Below are 19713 nucleotides of genomic sequence, written 5' to 3' on the forward strand. Positions count from 1 at the left end.
GCAAATATTAAGTCTTAAGTTGACCCGTCCCGGGACCTGCCTTTTGGCTTTTGTATGCCGTCCCGCACCGATCACTGCGTACTTCGGGTTATCAAGTTCTGTCAAAGGGTTTGGGATTTTTTTTTTCTTAATTGTTTTCCATCTCGTTCTCCTTTCTTCCCTCCTTTGCCTGCCTTCCCCCACTGTTACCGCAACTCAGGGTACGGAAGACACGTGGCCGCGTTGTCCTGTTCATGAAGCTGGCTGTAATCAGGGCTCCCGTGGGCTTCAGAACTGCCCAGCTGCCGGTGCAGAGGCTCAGGACCAGGTGGTCCTCGTGGGTCCCTCCGTCCTCGGCCCTGAGCATAAGTCTGGGCATCGGAAAAAGATACACATCATTTGTTTCTCTATGTTGTCACCTTTCCTTCCTATGTGACTGTTCGTGCTGAACCCTGGCTGGTGATTTCAGCCAGATGCCCTCCAAGAGGAGCCGCTGAAGGTAGGGCCATGAGGGCTAACTGGGGTCTGACCAGGACTCGTCACCATCCAGGGAGTGAAATGTCCAGACCAGAGGGGCTAGACAGGCACCCAGTCTATCCAGTTTCCAAGTATGAGCTGCAATGAAGCTAAACTACATAGAACATTCTTTACCCTTTGCCTCAAACGTCCTCGGTGCAAAGCCAGTCTGTTCTGAACACTGAGGTTCTCGGGTCCTCGGGCCTCACGGGTGGGGCTTGCTAATACCCACCACCATGGGGTCCTGCCTACCAAGGCACCCTGAGCGCCACTGCCACCCTGGCAACGGTCCACAGAGGGTACACCTTCCGGGCCAGTTCAGGGTATAATGGCTCACCACCACTCTTCCTGTAGCCAAGAGTTGGGAATGTTCTGGAACTGCTTAATTAAGAAAGTTCCTTTCACATTCCAGTGGTGATTTTCGATTGAACTCAGCGTGATTTTTAATCCTCTGGCAATTCTTCCTGGATGAGTCTATTTTTAAAAAGGTCAATGTTGGGTACCCAGGCTACTGACGTCCTACTAGTCCTTCAAGGATCCTCTCCAAGTCTCCCTTCTCTGGGATGCCTTCCTGAATTCCTTCTTCCCTCTTGACCAGGCACATGTTCTTTTAACGTATTTATCTGGCATTGGATAGGTACTCATAAAATGCTGATCCCTCCTTTCTGGACCACAGCGCTTTTCATACGGCACTGACTGTGCTTACACTGAACTTGTTTTAAGTACCCCCTTCTTCCCAACCCTCCCTCCCCTTCCCCCTACCCTTATCAGAGCAGGAACTAGGTCACTCCTTATGCATTGAAATTTATCCCTGAGATAATCACTCATGTTCATGATCACATGGCAGGCACTGTGATTGACACTGGATGCTGGCAGAAAACAGAACCACATGGATCAGTCACTTGGACCAAGTCTTACATGTGAGGGTTGGGATCACAACCAAGGTAGTTAGGGGGCCTCAAGTTCGGAGCTCTTCAGTTGTGGCATGGCGATTTGAACGAGGTAGATATACAAGAAAGGTGTTGGGTTGACTTTTCCTACTAATGACCTGTGGCTGAGTGTCCCACCAAATTTGCCAGTTTCTTATATGCCCATTATTCATCAATAAAGTGTTTTCTGAACAGTGGAGAAAATGTGCTTGTTGCTTGATGGGTTGCTTTCCCTGCAGAAACCTTTCTTGAAATAGAATGTGCCTGGGTTTTGCTGATTATTTGAGAGCCAGGTTCATTTTTAAGGTCAGAATAAGAAGGGGCGCCTGGGTAGTGCAGTCGTTAAGCTCTTGCCTTCGGCTCAGGGCGTGATCCCGGCGTTCCAGGATCGAGTCCCACATCGGGCTCCTCCGCTGGGAGCCTGCTTCTTCCTCTCCCACTCCCCTGCTGTGTTCCCTCTCTCGCTGGCTGTCTCTCTGTCACATAAATAAATAAAATCTTTAAAAAAAAAAAAAGGTCAGAATAAGAAATTTAAATTCAGGAGTTCAGGTCGAATTTCTGAAGAATTTCACAATGTCCCATAGGAGAAACACAGAAGGAAAAAAACCCCACATATAAGATATTCTCTGCCTTTGGGATCTTATGTACAGGTTTAATTTCATTTGCCAGATGAACTCTTTGTTAGGGTTCCCGGAGAATCTGAATGGGTGATGCTGCCTGCCCTTCACCTTCACGCAGACTTTTCCAGTAAGTCACAGGCAGAGAAGATGGGTAATGATGGGCAGATGGGCCCCGGGGGTTCAAGGGCTTACCACCTGGGGACAGAAGGCAAAGAGGAAAGAGGTGTCAGTCAAAAGCAAGCAGGCTCCGGAGAGAGGGTCTGTTCCCAGTTGCTCTCTGATTAACTACCCCTCCCAAGGGGAGGAGCATAGAAAGGAAAAGGGAGTCCCAGAGATATAGGCGGGAAGTCCACCGTCTTGGGGAAGAGAGCAAGAACTCAAAAGTCCACCCCCTCGTCTTTTCACTTTGTACAAACTAGTAGAATTAGAGTTTTGGACAAAGGGGGATGCCCTCTGTGGGCTGCAGTCACTGGCACCAGTTTCAAACATTTGAGAGATGATAGGACGTTCAGCCGAGAAAAATCAGGCAATTCAGGAAACAGTATGTCCTGTGTTCTAGAGTGCTTTACAATTTCACAGCTTCTCGTTGAAATCTTACAGCCCCTTCGTGAAAGGTATTGAGACCTCATTGTTACAGGTGAGGATATAAAGCTGGGGGGGGGGGGGTCAGTGACTCGCCATGGAACGTACCCTATCCTCCATGCCCTGTTCTGCTTTCTCAACCAACATCTCAGGAGGGACTGAAAATGCAAGCTGTATCAGTCCCGGTTGGCTAATATAACAAAACACCCCAGATCTCTGAGTTTTTCCCATTTACACCTTGGTGGTATGTGAGGAGGCAGTGGTGGGGATAGAGGACTCTTTTTTGTGCCAAAATTGAGGGACTCTGGTGACTATTTTAGGACCCAACAACCTTAAAGAGAGGCTAGATGGAACAGACCACCTCGGCCTGAACCATCCTACCCATTCTAGCCGTGAGACCTCTGGGGAGTAACATTGCCTCCCCGGGCCTCAGTTTCCTTCTCTTTAAACTGCTCCGTGGGGGTGTTAGCAAGGCGTCCATGTGTTATTGCAGGCGTGGCACTTCCCACAGTGCCAGCGACTCTGCGCTCAGGCAGCGTGCCTCTGTACTCTAGACACAGAGCCCAGTGGCCCGGCTGCCATGACTCTTGGCTCAGATGATCTCTTTGCCTGGACCGGAAGGGAGACTTCAAATGTGCACTCCGCCACCAAGTCTGTGTTTCTGGCTGCAAGCAAGCTCTTTGGCCTGTTTGGTTTGGTCCTGGGGAGAAAGCGGAGCTGCTGGCCAGGAGTGTTGATGGGGATGATGTCTGGCCCCTGACTCTGGGAGCAGTGATCACCTCCGGAGCAAGCTCAACACCACATTCCCTTCGGCTGACTCTAACCCCAGTCCCGCTTTTTCTCCCAGAGGCCGCGTTCTTTCCAGACTCTGTCTGGGGCCTTTACTGACCAAGGGACCCCTACCGAATACTCCCATTAGACACACACCTTGGCTACTTGAGGCCCTTCAGTAGCCTCCTGCCCGGGGAGCAGAGAGAAGAGCCAATTTCACAAGCCCAACAGGCTTCTCCCAGTTTCCACACCTAGAGTGCAAATCACACCCTTCTTTGCTGCGCCCCTCTCTCTCGGACCCCCAGCTGGGTGCGGGTTCTTGTATGCGGGAGACCTCAGTGGCCCAGGATTCTGGCAGCAGCTCAGGCTGTTCCGTCCTTGGCCCTCCTGGCACCGCTGGAGAATGGAAAAGCTGGTTTGTTTACAGGACACGGGGCCAGGACAGCATTAAAAACTAAGGAGCAAATAAAATGTTGTAAACAAATTTCCTTTCCAGTAAGGATCACTCCTCCCCCCGACCCCGTCCTCCAACACGCACCATTTTTCTCATGTGTTTGGATAAACTTTCATCCTGTGCAATTACCATTCCCAGGGAGGGGCCGCCTATTTCCGTTGGCTATTTATTTTGATTTTGACCATTCCCCTGCCTTTTGAGCATCACACACCTAAGAGTAAAGAAAATAAGCTCCCTATCGGGGCCTAGGGAGCAGCTCTCCCCTACCCTTCCTTTGTCCGCTGGAGTGTTCCCCTTCGTGCCCACCATACCCTCACCTTCCGACCTCAGCTCAGGGTGTAGACGCGGCAGATGGATGGTTGGCGAAGGAGGGGTAGGGGTGAAGCAGAGGAGAGATGTGGTTTCACAGAAAAGCTGGAACTGATACAAAGGGGTGGTTGTGTGGGGGTGACCATCTCTCCGCAGAAGCTCTTGTGTACGAATCCCCCTCGTAGTGAGTTTTTGTGTGAGCAGAAAGCCGTTGAACTCAGGTTTCCTGACCCCAGCAGTAGCTGATTGTAAAGCAGTTTATCCGGAGGGGGGGAAATACCTTGTTTCAACATTTTAATTTTTGGGGGGGGGAGGGGTCTGAACCAGATTTGTGAGAAAGGAGATAGAGAGGAATAGCTTTTTTCCCCCCCTAGCTTTGAACTACATGAGATCAGAGAAAAAAACAAAACAAAACAAAAAAATCCCCCCACCAAACAATGTTGAGCAATGATTATTCTTGTTTATAAGCGTGCTGTGTTATTAAGGACCCCTATTTGCGTGTTTCAGACTCTCCCTCTGGTCTCCGCGTTCCCCTCTTCCTTGTTGGAGTGAAGGAGGTAACACCCCACGCTGTCAGCCATACGTGTTGGTCATCCCCACTTCCCATGGAAGTTCACTTTCTAAATTCCTTTCCTTTGCCTGTTTGGATGAATTGGCATTCTTGGAGGTGCTGAATTCAGGGAAGCCGTGAAGGACAGGGTGGCGTGACTCAGGGACAAGTCATGGAATCCGTTTGACTTTAGATTCCTTCAGATGTAACTCAGTGGGGGCATCAGGAAGTGGCCTGGGGTGGAGGGCGGGGTCTACTACCCCCCCACAACTTCCCCATGAGCCCCCCAGCTTCCTCTGTTCTTCCTGACTGCCACTCCTACACCCTTTATCTAAAGATGTCCTAGAGCTGTCCCAGGGTCTCCTGACCGAGGTGTGGTCCCTGGGTTATGAGTTGGTGGCATGATGAAGGGGGGAGCTGGACGTCCCCTTTGGAGTAGTGGGGGCCTTCCTCACAGCCATCTTCTGAGGGGCTGAAGGATATGATTCTTATTCCAGAGGGTGTGAGAACCTCATTAGTAAAAGCTGGTTGACGTCGGAATGACGCTCGGCGTACGTGCGAAAGGGTGAAATGCACAGGACCGTGTGCTGTGCCTGGGTCACACCCCTGCTACCGTGCCAGGTCTGTCGCAGCTTTGGGGAGACGTTTCCAGAATGGAGGAGGAATGTCTCAGGATCCACCCCCGGTCTGGTGTGCGGGCCCCCTGAGAGCACCAGGAGACTCTAACTTAATGCAAGCTAGTATTGAACAATCTCATGTGGTAAGAGAGAGCCTGCAGTCCTCGCTCTCGGACCTCGGTTCTGGGGACGCTGACGTTCAGCTGCCCCTCGCCTCACCCAGCAAGCTAATGGTGAGCCTTGATGGGAGTGGGCCTGCGAACCCCGGCCTGGAATAGGATCCCCTCGCTGTAAATGCAGGGACAGGAGGCCCGAGAAGGCATCCGACATGCCTGGGAGGGAGGAGGGGTCCAGCCCAGGCAAAGTGCTTCAGAGGCAAAATCCATTTGTGGTGGCTTCGCGCCTGCCGTCAGGGTTGGGCGCTCCCGGGTCAAGAATGCTTTGAATAAGAGGCGCTGGGGGTGGACCAGCCCTCCATGGGGGACGCCGGGCTCTCCGGGGAGGGGAAGACTTCATCCGGGCTGCGGCCCCATTCTCAGTTCCGCTCTATTTAGAACACTTTTTTTTTGTGGAAAGCAGATTGCTGAGGAGGGAAGCAGCAGGCCAGCGGGGAAGATGATTCTGCAGCGCTTCCAGAATAGGGGGCGGGGGGAGGCAGAGAGAGAGGACAGGACCTAGTGCCTGCGGACTGGCCCCATAGGCTTCTCCCCTGCCTCCGCCTCTCAGTCCATCACCCTTCTCCTCCAGCCCAGCAGCCCAACACCAGACAGAGCTTATGGAGGCAAGGGAGAAGCACCTGAAACTATTTCTACTTGTGCCGATAAGATAGGCAAGCAGAGGTTTTAATTCCGTGCCTCCATGCAACAAAAGCCCCACTGCAGTAAACGTCCCCTTCCGTAGCATGTATCACGGAATGGGACTCATGGCACAGCAGGCCAGGCTGCCTGGGTGCAGAATGGCATATGACGTGATTCTCTTCTGGACGTGCTGCCTGGGTTCAAGGTGACCCCAGAGCATCCTGGAGGTGCTCGCCAGCAAAGGTGGCAGGTGAGGTGGCTGACGTTTTGCTTCGGGCCTTGGTGAGTCCTTCTCCCCCCGGCCCTCCACAAAGGGACAGCTGTGTTGACTACACAGTAGGTCGCTGCAGATTCTGTAGACGGAAAGTGGTGGGTGGCCACGGGGTCTCTGAAAACAGTGTCTTTAAAGAATCATTCCGCAATCACCCTGCCCTCTCCTTAGTCTGTGCCTTGCAAGAGAAACTTGATGTCTGAGAAGTGACTCTCGCTGGTCCTACATGTGACTCACTTTGGAGCCCAGGGAGGCAGGTGGCTCTACCTGCTGGACTCCAGGTGGCATCTGGATGTGCCTTGTTCCTTGAAATGGGTCATAGTCACTCACCTTCCCAAGCAAGGCAACTTCGAGACTACAGTGACTGTTCTTCCAGAGCTTTGGAAGCTGTGTAGATCTGAGACTTCATTCTTAGGGCTTCCTAATCGACAAGATCCTGGTCATGTTGGTCTGGGTGCCAGCGGGTGGCTTCCTGCTGAGGTCCTGCTATTAATGGTCCAGCCATTAATGACCAGCAGACGTTCAAATACATGAGATGCCCCATTTCTGGCCAGCTGGCCAGTTGTCTGGCTCTCTGAGCCCCTATAGCAAGCTCAGATGTGACTTTCAACCTCAGCCATGCTCCTGATTTTAACCAGTGGTTCTCCACCAGGGGTGATGTTGCTGTCTGTCCCCCACCCCGGGGCCATTTGCAATGCGTGGAGATACCTTCGGTTGTCATCACCAGAGGGGAGGATACTACTGGCATTTAGTGGGTAGAAGCCGGGGGAGCTACTAAAAATCTTGCAATGAACAGGACAGCCCCTCCCCTCACTACGAAGTATTATCCAGCTCCAAATGTCAATAGCGTTGGGCTGGAAAAGCTGTGTTTTAAATCTCTGCTTCAGGGTTGAACCAAGCACCAACCCCAGTCCCCTGCACCCTCAACCTCACTTTATTTACCAAAGGGGAAAGAAATCTGTTATTTTTTCCGAGTGCATTTCCACCTGTATCTTATCAAGAACCACCAAGTTCAGCACACCCTTGATTAGTCACTTCCATTAACAGTGTTTATTTTGGGGTTTGTGTTTATTTTTGAAACGTAGTCTCCTTCTCCCTGCCCGGTCCTTACGCACCAGCAGTGCTCAGCCAGTTCCCTAGCGAGGTCTTGTCCACACTTTCCTGGGCCATCCGTAAACCTCCTTGGCCAACTTCTGAGGACAGGACGTCTCTCTTCCTCCCTTCCTGGGGGGGCGGTGCAGGGGTGGCGTGGGGGTGGTGGGGGGCGGTAGAGGGGGGTCTGCAACTATCTGAGTTTCTCTTAAAGCGGCAGTTGTCTTCCCCCCTACTTATTTCCCAGATACGCTTGAAAATCCTTTTCATTAGTGACTCCCTTGACCAACCGACCCGTGACAGAGCTGAGACTTTATTCCTAGCCCTCCACATTCCGTGAAACCAAAGACTCTCGGTGGTTTTCTGCATTGAGTCAGAGGCAAGGAGGTTTTTGCTTTGCCGGGTGCCTCCTGTTTCCCTGCACCCCTCCCGTCCTCACTGCAGGCTGGTCTCGGGGCTATATTTAAGTGTTTCTGAGTCATAGAGAACTGGTCCCTGTTCCTCCACACTCACCCATCCATCCTCTCTCCCAACGGCACCTAACACTCCATCCGCAGTGGGAGGGATTTCAAGGCTTAGGGCTGAGTAACGAGCTCAGAGAGGACTCCACACTGTCTTTGGAGGTCTTCCCCTTTGACCGAGCACGGCCAACTGTCCCTGCCTCCCTTCCCCTGAGCTCAGGCAGTGGGAACCTCCCCGGAGGTGACTCACAGAACCTCTTAGCCCGTGGAGTCCCTCTCCATTCTGGTGGGTCTCATGGCTAGTCTTGAGCAGACCCAAGGATGCTTCGAGGCAGGCACCCAGCAGAGAAGGCCCAGAGTGCCCTTCCTCCTTCCCCCACCCTCCTTCCTGGGACATTTATTTGAATACCACCGGGGAGTGGGTCACTTTGGGGTATTTATTTGTTTAAGCATGGGTGGTTCCTACCGAGGAGGGTGTCGGGTTTCAAGGTTGGAGGACCAGTGCAAACAGAGAGTGGGTGGTCTGGAAAAAGTGGGCAAGGGGCAGGGGGCGAGAGAACCCATTCGCCCTTTTCTGTTTGTAGGTGGAAATGCTGAATGAAGGGTGACCTTATGTGTGACCCAGTTATCTCTGAGACAGAGTAACTTGGGAGGGGGTGTGTTCAGACTCTGGGAGAGTCTTTTCGTGGATTGTTGAAGAGTATTTGGAAATCATCGGGCAATTGTTTAGGGGCAATAACTCTCTTATTAATTTATCTCGAGGGCTCTCTGGTGTCTATCTGAGTGCCTTGAGGAGGAGAGGAAGTGGGGTTAGAACCGGGCTGGACTGGTTCTAACCGCAGACCCAACTCAGGGATTCTGGAAGATTCCTAAAAAGCTCCTGGGTGCAGTAGTGGGATGACGTGCTAGTTGTTGGCCAGAATGAATGGTCCTGCCTTGTGTCCGAGGGCCCGCCTCCTTTCCGGGTTAAAGTAGTCGGAAAACTATCTCTGATTCGTTTTGGGGTTCACATCAGCCCTGACTGACAGAGCTCGGAGCTTTATATTGGGCAGGTCACTGTCAAAAAGAAAACAACACAAAAACAAAGAGAAGATGAAGGAAAACCAGATGCGAAGGTGACCTTGGGGCTCTCTGGTCCACAATATTCTGAAACCCAGCAGCAATGAGCAATGGCAACATAGCATGTTGTCCGAAAGTCCATTCCAAAGTTCTTGACTATAGAATTGGAAGTTTGTAATGACAGGCTCGCCATTAGTCTCCACAGATGGGATGTGAAAGAACTGAAGGGTTTGCCAGGAGGGAACACACCAGGGAAGGTTTGGGGACCATGGCGGTATCCAGTTAACGCCATTGCTAAGTACAAGAGATGCAGGGAGCTAGGAGGAGTGGCCATTGTCTCCATGCCTACCAAGGGAAAGAGGAGGTGGGGTTCACGGAGCAATGTGGAATGAAGTCACACACCAGAAATTCTCCCCTAGCCCAGGGCGCCACTTTTTTAAGAGTTGGAGGGAGAGGACCACTTTGTGCCACGTCCTAAGTCCTGTTCCCTCGGGACAGAAAAAAAAAAAAAAAGACTCACTAGATGAATAGGGGCCCCTGTTGGAGACATTGGTAGAAATTCCTGCTGCGCGTACTGAAGTGTTTAGGGATGCAGGGTTCGGATGTCTGCAGTTGGCTTGGACATGCATTTAGAAAGTGAGATGCATTGGTGGATAGATCCGTGCACAGGTATGTGATGAAACAAACATAGCAAAATCTTGAAAATCATAGCATCTAGGTGGTGGGTGTGTGGGTACAACATTTCTCTGTGTTTGAACATTCTCAAATAAAACGTTGGAACAAAGTACCAATCCCTGGGCCACCCATGGTGATTTCGATTCAGTGAGATGGTGATGAGATCTAAGAATTTTTTTAAGCATCGCAGGGGATTCTGATAGAGAGCCAAGTTTGGTCAGGCATCTGTGGGATAGACTGGTATTCCTCCAGTTAGATGTACACAGGAATCCCCTGGAGATTCTGTCGAAACACAGAGTCTGATCAGCAGGTCCGGGGTGGGACCCGAGTCCCACCTTTCTCACAAGCTCCCAGGTGATGCTGATGCTGCTGGGGCAGGGACCCCACCTTGAGTACTCACAGCTCTGAGTTCGAGAGTCGCATACTCGGATGCCTGAGCCAGCCAGGAGTCCCTATAAACAAGGCTTTGCTAGAACATGGCCATGCCCGTTCATTGCCATATTGTGTCTCCTTCCATGCGACAGTGGCATTGTTAAGCATTTGCGACAGAGACCCCCATGGCCCCAAAGCTAAAAATATTTACTGTCTGGCCTTTTACATGAGAGGTTGGCTGACTTTTGATGGATTGGTGAGGCAGCCAACCAGAGCCAGGGTGCAATCTTCAGCCGTGCTTTCCAGCAAGAAGAATAGCCCGAGGAGGATGAACTTGAACTCAGCACCACTGCAGCTCTGGTTTCTGCTCAGATTTTTTGCTTCAGTCTCGTGGCCTGCCTTTCACTCCGAGGGTTACTTGCTTCCTCTCAACATATTTTAATTTGATGCCAAAATTTCCGATCTGTTTTCTTAAGAGCAGGAGGTCTTGATCCCAAAGCCAAGGCCATCACACAGCTCTCTGTGGAGTGGGCTGAGGGAGGCCAGCTGCTGGCCACCTTCCACTCCCACACTGTGGGGGGCCTTCGTGGACCCTCTCTGAGCCCCGCTGCTCCTGGGAGATGGCAGCAGCTAGAGGCTTCCATCCCATCCCATCAACCAGCCACCGTGAAACCCTACGGAGAGGTCAGGAGGGAAGAGGGAGGGGAGGAAATGCCAATCAGTCCATCAAAGCCCCACCCTCCCGCCGCTTCTAGTCTGGTGGTTATCAGGGCCTGAGGACCCTTGGCCCACCCCCAGGGGCCGAGGGCAGGGCAAACAGGGGAAGTGCATTTGGTAATGATTCTAGATTTCCTGTTTGGTTTCTGCGCAGGGGGCGTTGGGATATGCTAACTTGCTGTATGTGTGTACCCACGCACGTTGTGTTCCTCTTCTCCCAGGGTGGTGGTGGTGGTTTTTGTTTTTTTTTTCTCTTTGCTACTTTTTCTCCTCTAGGGCTTGTTTGCATTTTTTTCTTTTTATTATTGTCAAATGGTGTGAGGCAGAACAATGGGCCAGTTCCCAGCCTCCTCTGGGGGAAATTTGTGGAAAAGGAGAGGTGAAAGGAAAGGAGAGGCCAGGATCCCCTGCCTGGATTCCTGGGGATTTGGCTGGAGTGCCAGATAGATTCTGCACCCCTTGGACATACCCGGTCGTCAGGCTGTAAAGAATCTGTTTGGAGGGGCTCCTGGGTGGCTCAGTCCGTTCAGTGTCTGCCTTCGGCTCAGGTCATGGTCTCAGGGTCCTGGGATCGAGCCCCACATCAGGCTCCCTGCTCAGCGGGGAGTCTGCTTCTCCCTCTGCCTGCCACTCACCCTGCTTCTGCGCTCTCTCTGACTAAACAAATTAAATCTTAAAAAAAAAAATCTGTTTGGGTAAACATTTATTTGGTGCTTCCTGTGTGCATGGGCTACAAAGACACACAGAAAGCCTAGTTTTGTCTTGTAAGAGGTCAAAGGTGGGAGGGAGAGAGAGAGAGACTTCAAAGTCGTATAATAAATGCAGTAAATAGCAGAAACAAGCAGGGATGGAGGTGGGGGTTTGAGGGGGCATGTTAGGATCTTTTAGCTCAGCTTTCTCTTCCTAGCAGGACTGAGCCCTACTCTTGAAGATGGTGAGGGCATCTCTCACCAAACAGTTGAGAAGTAGTAAGCCCCAGCATCACCGCGAAGCCCCTCCCAGCAGTGCTGGGTGTTCCAATGTCCAGAAGTAGGATGGCCAGGCTCCGTAGTCGTAGTCACCGTTTGCTCCCTGGTGATGTGAGCTTCTGCCTCTGCAGGGCCAGGGGTGGGGGTTGGGTCTCAGGGTCTCTGTGCCTGCTACCTAGCCTCTGGGAGCCTGGGGCTCCAGGGAGGAGGGGCCTGCACTTCCTTGGGGGCACAGACGTGATCTGCCTCCTTTTCATTAAGTGCGAGGACTTTGATCCCCCCAACAGGGAGAACAAGAGAGCCCTCCTTTTCAACACCTTCCAATATCCTTCCCCCTCACTGTGCCTGGCCCCACTGTCACCTCACCTTGAAGGAGACAGGATGTGTTTCCAGCTGGGCCCTTTCTCTTCATGATTTAGACAGGGAGTGAGTGGAGTTTATTATACTGATTGTGGCCCCAGCCACGTGGCTCAGGTTGTCCCTGAAAGCAGCAGGTGGAGGGGAGGGGACAGAGACACAGGGTTCTCAGTGCCCCCCCCCCCCAGGCCTTGCTCAGCTCAGGTTTGCGGGGCGGGGGGCAAGCTGCATGTCACGCAGCCATGCCTCTGGGTTTCCAAGCTGGCAGGGAGAGAGGATCGTGACCCCATTGTCATCTCTCCTCTTTCCCTCCTGTCCCCTCTCACCTGTTGTTCTAAATGCTAAATGGTAAAAAAAAAAAGAAAAAAGAATCTTGGGCAGGATTCTATGATGTGAGTGTTTTCGATTTGCTTGGGAACTCGCCACCTGAAGTTCTTTCGGAGCTGGAGAAGCCTGAGCCAGTCCGTGAACTCTGAACTGAGGGAGGGCGGGAAAATAAATAGAACGCTGCTGCTGCTGTCTCGGTGTATCACAAAGGGCACCTTAGAGAGCCCATTCCGTCCCATCGTGCTGCAGTGCACCCCGGAGCCTTTGCAAACACCCCCTCCTGACAGCACTTCCTCAGACAAATCGCTTTTGGGGGGACTCTCGTGGATGGGTGGCGGGGCCAGTGCAGGTGTGCTCTGCTTCCCATTAGAAAGAGTGCAGCAAAGCTGGGAGCAAGAATCTTCTAGAAGCTCTGGGGTTTCCCCGGAAATGAAAGGATCTCAGAAGCACACGGATTTCCTGTTGCTTTCCCATCTGTCAGCTCGGTCTCTCTGGATTTTCCTTCCACACCCTAGCATTGTACGGAGGAACGTCACACTTGGTCATTTTGCCAAGTGAGGATTCTTGTAGAAATGGGAATAATTACTTCCCAATATATCTCTTTGGAAAATTCATATACGTATACGTACGCACGTGTGTGTATGTGTGTGTATATATACCTTTTGGGCGCATATATAACGTAGAAAGCATTTTACAAAGGAGGGAAGCCCCCTGTATACGCAATAGCTGCCCCCCCAAGATGAACACGCTGTGCCTGAAAGGGTCACCGACGTGTCCCGGTTTGCTGGGGGATGTCCCTATTTGAAAACTGGAAGTCCTACATCCCGAGATGACACCGTATGCTAGATGGGTTTGTACACAGAAGGAACTTGAGACAGACCTGTCGAGTGAGTTGTCCAAGGCCCCACGCAAAGCCCGTGGCTGAGGCGAAGGTTCTGCTCTTAGGCCTCATTCTGCAAGTGCATGTTTTATAGGGACGCTTCAGATCTTGCAAATATAAACAGGAGATCCAGAATGACGGGCAGTGGCTCTGGGGGTTGGAAATCTGGAAATGATGAGCTCTCAAAAGGGAGGGCAAAGCCAGGAGGAGGATCCAGACCCTCCAGGCTCTTGAGCCTGGGGTTCTAAGGAGGATCAAGGACCGGCCTGGGGCCCAGTTAACCTTCTGCATGGACGGAAAGCCACCCTCCAGATGCCTGAAACTCCTCCCTCAGGTCCAGTGTGTAGCCCTCTTCCTGCGGTCCGGCCCATGAGCCCACGAACCAGAGGAGCCAGGATTGGAGGAATGAGGATTTGCTGAGGGCTCTCCTCATGTGAGCAGCCTGCATCCCTCTCCCCCCCTCAGCCCCCAGTCCCATCCCAGCCCTTCTGCTCCCGCAGGGGCTTCCAGAACAGGCCCTCCTTGCCTGTTGGCCAGACCTGCTCAGGGCGGGCAAGCAGAGAGATGGAGAGCTAATTACTGTTTTCTCTTTTCAGTCCCTGTAGCGCTGCCAAATGAGGAGCCCTGTTCTGTAGGGACCCTAATCCTTTGCTGGGGCCTGGAGGTGTCCTAGGCAGGTTTCCATCTTGCTCATTATCATGGGCCCGCTTCCAGAACACGTCCACTTGCTTTCTGTGACTCCGCCCACCTCACACACCTGTACTTCCTGCGGCAGGGTCCCCCTCCCCCCACTGCCCCAGCCACCTAGAGGAAGGGATGGTTGGCTTTCTGTGGGTCTCCTAATCTCCAGAGTGGAGCTGATAGGAAACCAGGCCGGGCCATTCCACCTACTCGGCCGAAGGAGCAGGGAGGGGCCCTCTTGGGAGTTTCCTAGTTTCAAAAGAAAGGGATGGCAGGGGCCTGGGGTGTCAACATCCCGGAGGACAGAGCTCCCTGGGATAAGCAATAGTTCCAGAGAATGCGAAAGCCAGCAGGAATCCACCTCGGGATGATTTCCTGGGCTGCTGCCTCCCATTTTGAGGGGAAAAAGCCTAGCTCTTGCCCATGCAGCTGGGTATGGTTCCCCGGCACCCCTCTGTCCCAGCCCCATCTACCCCCATCCCGTTCCCATTGAAATAATCACAGGGTAGGCCCAGCCTGGCAGCGTCGTCATGACAACTGCTCTAATTTCTTTTAATCCCAGTGTTCCTTCCTAAAGGGACCTCCTCCAGCCCCCTCTCCCCCCTGCAACGTGTTTTAATTGTAATAACTCCTGGGTTTTCGGGAGGTAATGACCGTGTGTGGGGAACCGGCGTTGGCCTGGCTCCATCCCCAGAGCTGCCCGCCCAGCGGCGCCAGGCGGCCCTCCGCCTCCCAGCGGGAGTCCTGGAGGAGCCCAGGGCAGGCTCGGGCAGGGTCTGCCAAGGGGGTCTGCGGCCTCGGCGCTAATGAACACAAGCCGGGGGAGCCTCAGCCCTGCAGGGTTTGTGTCCCGAGGACATTTTATGGCACACCACCCCTTACCCCCCATCTGCACACTCTCCCCCCCCTCTGCACACACCTTGAAGGGAATCCACGGGCCATTACTCTGCTCCAGGCCCCAGCCAGCCACACTGCTTCAGGGATGTGACCCCGAATGCCTACTCAGATCACCTGGGGGCTTGTTATGATGCAGTTCCCAAGTCTTGGTGAGGCCCGAGATCCTGCCTTTCTCACCCCCTCCCCGGGGGACGCCCACGCTGCCTCACCTCAGACCACGTTTCCCATAGGAAGAATCTGGAGTGACCCTGTGCCACGAATCTTTCTGCAGAGACGGAGATGCCCCATATTTAGACTGTACAATGTATTCCCTAGTCGTTACCCACAGGCGTTATCCACAGGCGTTACCCTGTTGAGCAGTCGGGATGTGGCTAGAGCTGCTGAAGAAGGGAACTGTCATTTGATGTCACGTTCATCCGTTGCAATTTAAGTAAGCACATGGAGGCCGGTGGCTGCCATACTGGTGAGCACAGAGGGCCCAGTGCTCAGCGTGGATACGACTTTGCTCGAACAGTCTCTGCAATGGAGACCATTGGATGCAGCCACCTGGTCATCATGCAGCCTGCATCTGCCCCCTGGACCCTCCCGTCCTGTTAACCTTGCGCTGCGGAGACCTCCACTCCTTTGCTCCACGCAGCGCTCCTCTCCGGTTTCTGTCCCGTTGAAAGGGGACTGCAGACAGGAGCATAAGGTCTGATGGCCCGGCTTGGAAGCAAGAACCTGAAGTCTGACCAAAGCCTGCAAAGGTCTGCAACACGCCCAGCTCTTCTGGGAAGCCGGTTATTTTCAAAGCAGCCCTGAGATGCCCGGGCCGCTATGGGCCATCGGACACTGCCTTGTGACCACTCTTTCTCTAATAACCTAAGGGACAGTTTTGGGGTTGACGCAGTAAGGCTGCGGGAGCACTTGGCCCACTTTTGCTTCCACCCAAGCCTTCCCATTCGCACGCTGAAATATTAGATGTGCAGTTGGGAGTCCAACAGCAAAATATTTCTGAAATTGTGTGTGTGTGTTTTTCTTCTAATTTAATGTGCCAGACAAGCCTCCCTGTAATTAAAACCAGAAACAAGGACCAGACTTAGACAGAGATTTGAAGGCTGTAAAATTCTAGGACAGGTTTATGTAAAGCAATTAAAAAGGGAGTTAAAAATTGTTAAAAAATTAAACACTAATTACTTTTTTTTTCTCCTCTTATTTCTGCTGAGCTGTTTTGGCCGTGGAGCTCGAAGAACGGTATAAAAAGGAGAAAGTTTTGCCTCGTTGCTGTAAGTCATGTTCAACAAATGCTTCCCTGCGTCTTGCAGCTGAACCCATCTGCTGTCAATTAGCCTAAATCATGCCTTTTCAATTAAATGGGCTTAGGGAAGTCTGGTAGCGAAACGGTGTGCGTGCGTGCGCGTGTGCGTGTGTGTGCGTGCGTGTGTGTGTGTGTGTGTGTGGAGGGGGCCAGGGCGGTGGTGGTGGAGGGTGGGAGAAAGGTGAAGTCTGATTTCAGTCTGTGAGGTGGAAATATCTTTTAAAAGGTGTGATCCTATTTTAGTGTTTTCCATATAAAATGGGGTCTTATTTGCTGTGCTGTGGGGAGCGGTGAAGGGTAGAAACACCGTGAAGGAGGTAGCCTTGAGAACTGGGAGTAAATTAATTCTCGTGAGCTCCAGGGGAAGCAGCCGGGCTGAGCAGGCTGCCTGGAGGTGGCGTGGGGGGCTCCGAGGCCGCTGGGTTAGGGGCATCTAAGGAGGAGCGATGGCTGCAGCCAGGGGCCCTTGGGGCTCACAGACAGACGTTCCTTTCAGGGACGATGGGCTGAAGTTGAGGACCGGGTGACACATTCTGGCACACGCCAGTGAGCAAGGAGGGAGGGGGAGGTGGTATAGTCTTTCAAAATAAAGCGGACTTCTAATACCAGTAGACGGTCTGGGCTTTGTCCCGTCTCTAGGGACATCATGGGGGTATCTGTGTCTGACTCTGTTCCTTTTAGAGTCCCCAGGCCATGTGGCTGCCTACGGTGTCCTGGGGAGGGGAGGGGGAGCTGGGTTGTGATTCTCTCAGAAGCCAAGGGCCTTTGAATTTCGGAGCAGCTGGACGGGAGTGTGTGTGTGTGTGTGTGTGTGTGTCTTTGCACGTGGGACCCCTCTGTGCGCTCACATGCCCACCTCTGGCTTCCCAGACTGTGATGGTCCCAAACCCTCCCAGCTCCTGGCTCCTTCCCAGCTCCGGGGTCTATCACGTGAGGCTGTACCGAGACAAGGGGACATTCGGGGTGGTCATTTGTCGTTTGTGGCACTTCGCCTTTCATTTCCTGTGTCCGTCTCTCCCTTGAAGAAGAAACACGTTTGCCTTGACTCAACGCGAAATTTGCATTCTCTCCTCCCATCCGCAGAGGGAGGGGCGGGCATGAAGTGTGTGGTCTGCTGATGAGTGTTTATTTTTAGTCACCCAGAGTCCTCTCCGGCTGGTCTCCGCTCCCACTGCAGGACAGCCCCGAGCAATCAGCAACCTGCTGGGAAACCTGCAGCTTGTTTGGGGTTTAGAGGGGGATTTGGTAAAGGGAGGTCTGGTGACAGGAGCTAGGTCTTTGAGATTCAGGCTGACGTTGCCTTGACCAGTAGTACCGATCGCTAACATCCATCGAGCACGTACAGCGTTCAAGCACTGGCCTCAACACTCTACCCCCATCCTTCATTTCCTCCTCACAGTTGAGCCCCGAGGATAGAGCATCCATAGCTCTGTTCTTCAAAAGAGGACACAATGCCACAGAGAAGTTAAGACACTTGCCCAAAGTCACACAGCCTGTAAGTGCAGCATCCGGCTTTGAACTCCGCCTCGTGCTCTTGACCCGACACTCGCTGCATCTTAGAGTCAGGGTGGCCTCTGAGAATTCCCATGCCGGCTGCTGCGGTGCCCCGGGGCGGGGGCAGTGCCCAGAGGTGGTCTTGGGTGTCACGGACGGAGTTCTGACTCGGGAGTGACGGGCACCTAGATTTGCGTCCTAGCTGGGCCACCTGCTGCTTCTGTAACCGCCAGCAAAGCACTGATGGTCTTGGCTGGCCTGTGAAATGGGGCAAAGCCTGACCTCCCTGGAAGGGTGCCGCTGCACATGTGTTGAGTAGGGCCGGCGTGGAGAAGACACTCCATAAACAGTGGGCTCTTTGCCTTCCTTCCTGGTGGCCTGATTCCATGAAGCTTGACCTGGTTTCTTTCTGGCTCTTGGCCTGTGATTTCCTGTAGGATACAGTTTTGGGTCTCTTTCCAAGTGATTCACTCTAAACAAGACCCGGGTGGGACACTGTCCACGGTGCAGGCCCACACCCCTCCACAGGGACTCTGACCACACGGAGCTTTCCTTTCCCTAGGAAAGGCCACCTCCGGACCCCAAGGGCTCTGCCCTTTGTGGCAGCTGGAAGGAAGAGGTGAGGCCACGTCACCCCCTGTTCTCTGTCCCCAGCCTCTTCAGGCTGCCTGGCATCCCACTGGCTGGGCAGAGGAGGGAAGGGCCGCCTGGCCTTGCTCCAGAGCCGCCCGGCAGGCCCAGCCATGCAGGCTGCCCTCGTTCTGAGCCCCTTTAATCCGATGGCTGAGTGCAGTGATCCGTGCCTAGGGCTTCCAGGAGCCTCCCTGAGCCAGGCACCAGTGTTCCCAGCCACGTCTGAGGGTGGTGGAGAGGTTGCTGCCTGGCTCCACGGAGCTGGCAGGATGTGGGCGAAAGAACGGGGGGCCAGAGGCTTCGCTGGGAGGCACGGAGGTGCCTGGTCCCCTGGGAGGTCCTGTCTGGGTCAGGGGACAGAGGCTGGGAGCTGACGCTGGGAGAGGCTGCCCGGGGAACAAGGGATGGACGAGCTGGGGGAGCCCACTCTGCAGGTGCTGCTCCCTTCCGGTCATGGGCTCCCCATCCTCCTCCTCCCCCCCCAAGCGTGGCGCCTAGCATTCCCCGGCCTGAGCGCCCATGACTGCACCGTTGAGCCTTGCCGCAGCTCTCGGTCGCCCACTTCCTGTCCTTCTCCTCTTCCCTGACGTTAGGATAATTTGAAAACTACCTTTTGAACAGGAATGCTGGTGTCACATGAACCAGGTTGTGACTTCAGGTGCTGTCACCTGGGCTGCTGGACCTTCGGCAAGTTACTTAGCCTCTACGAGCCTCCGTTCCTTCATGTGTGAACGGAGGACAAATCAGACTTCTGAGCGCGGCTCAGATGATCTGCAATGATGCACACAGAGCCCGTAGCCGAGCGCCCGCACAGGTAACCAGCGAGCAGTCAGCTCTTCCATGTCCTCTCTGTCCCCCCAAAGTCACCTGCGCTTGGCACCCCCCCGCCCACCCCCGTGTGGTCATCACGGACCCTGTCCCATGGGACGCTGTCAGAGCCTGGTGGCCAGGCTGCGTCTGCCTCCCCTTTGGGAGGAGCCCGGCTGGGCCGACGCGCTCCTCGGCCTGTAGTCGGTCACAGGATGGGGTTGAAATCAAACTCAGCGCTGCCGGTCCCGCGCTCCTGGTGGCCAGCTGGGAGGCGGCCCTCTCTCCTGTGTGCAGACACGGTCTCTGGGCACGGCCACGCCGCGCCGTGACTACGGGGAGAAGCTCGGCGTCTGGAATAACACCACTGGCCTTGAGGTTTGTGCTGCGTCTCCTCACCTGGGAAGCTGGCCAAGCCAAATCGGCATCTCGCTCTCCAGGGGCCTGGAGAGCCAAACTGGTGGTTTCTCCGCGGGTCCCCATGCCCTCGCTGCCTGGAGGCAACAGTCCCCAGTAGCCCATTTCTGAGGTTCTTCCTTCCAGCCAGCACTCCCCTTCATGAGGACAGCTGTCATCAGAGCCCTCCCCGCTTGCCTCAGCT

General features: G+C 53.7%; 1 long non-coding RNA gene across 2 annotated transcripts in view; it reads left to right on the forward strand.

Moving 5' to 3' along the window:
* Positions 1-7689: 7689 nt before the first annotated feature.
* LOC123803115 (uncharacterized) overlaps positions 7690-19713 on the forward strand; it is a 153958-nt gene continuing 141934 nt past the window's right edge. For both annotated transcript variants that reach the window (XR_015721248.1, XR_015721249.1), the window contains exon 1: positions 7690-16146. This is a non-coding gene — a long non-coding RNA (uncharacterized LOC123803115). The remainder of the gene's footprint in view (positions 16147-19713) is intronic.

The sequence above is a fragment of the Ursus americanus genome, chromosome 23, assembly GCF_024610735.1.
Source record: "Ursus americanus isolate L20-20 chromosome 23, mUrsAme1.1.p, whole genome shotgun sequence".
Taxonomy (NCBI): Eukaryota; Metazoa; Chordata; class Mammalia; order Carnivora; family Ursidae; genus Ursus; species Ursus americanus.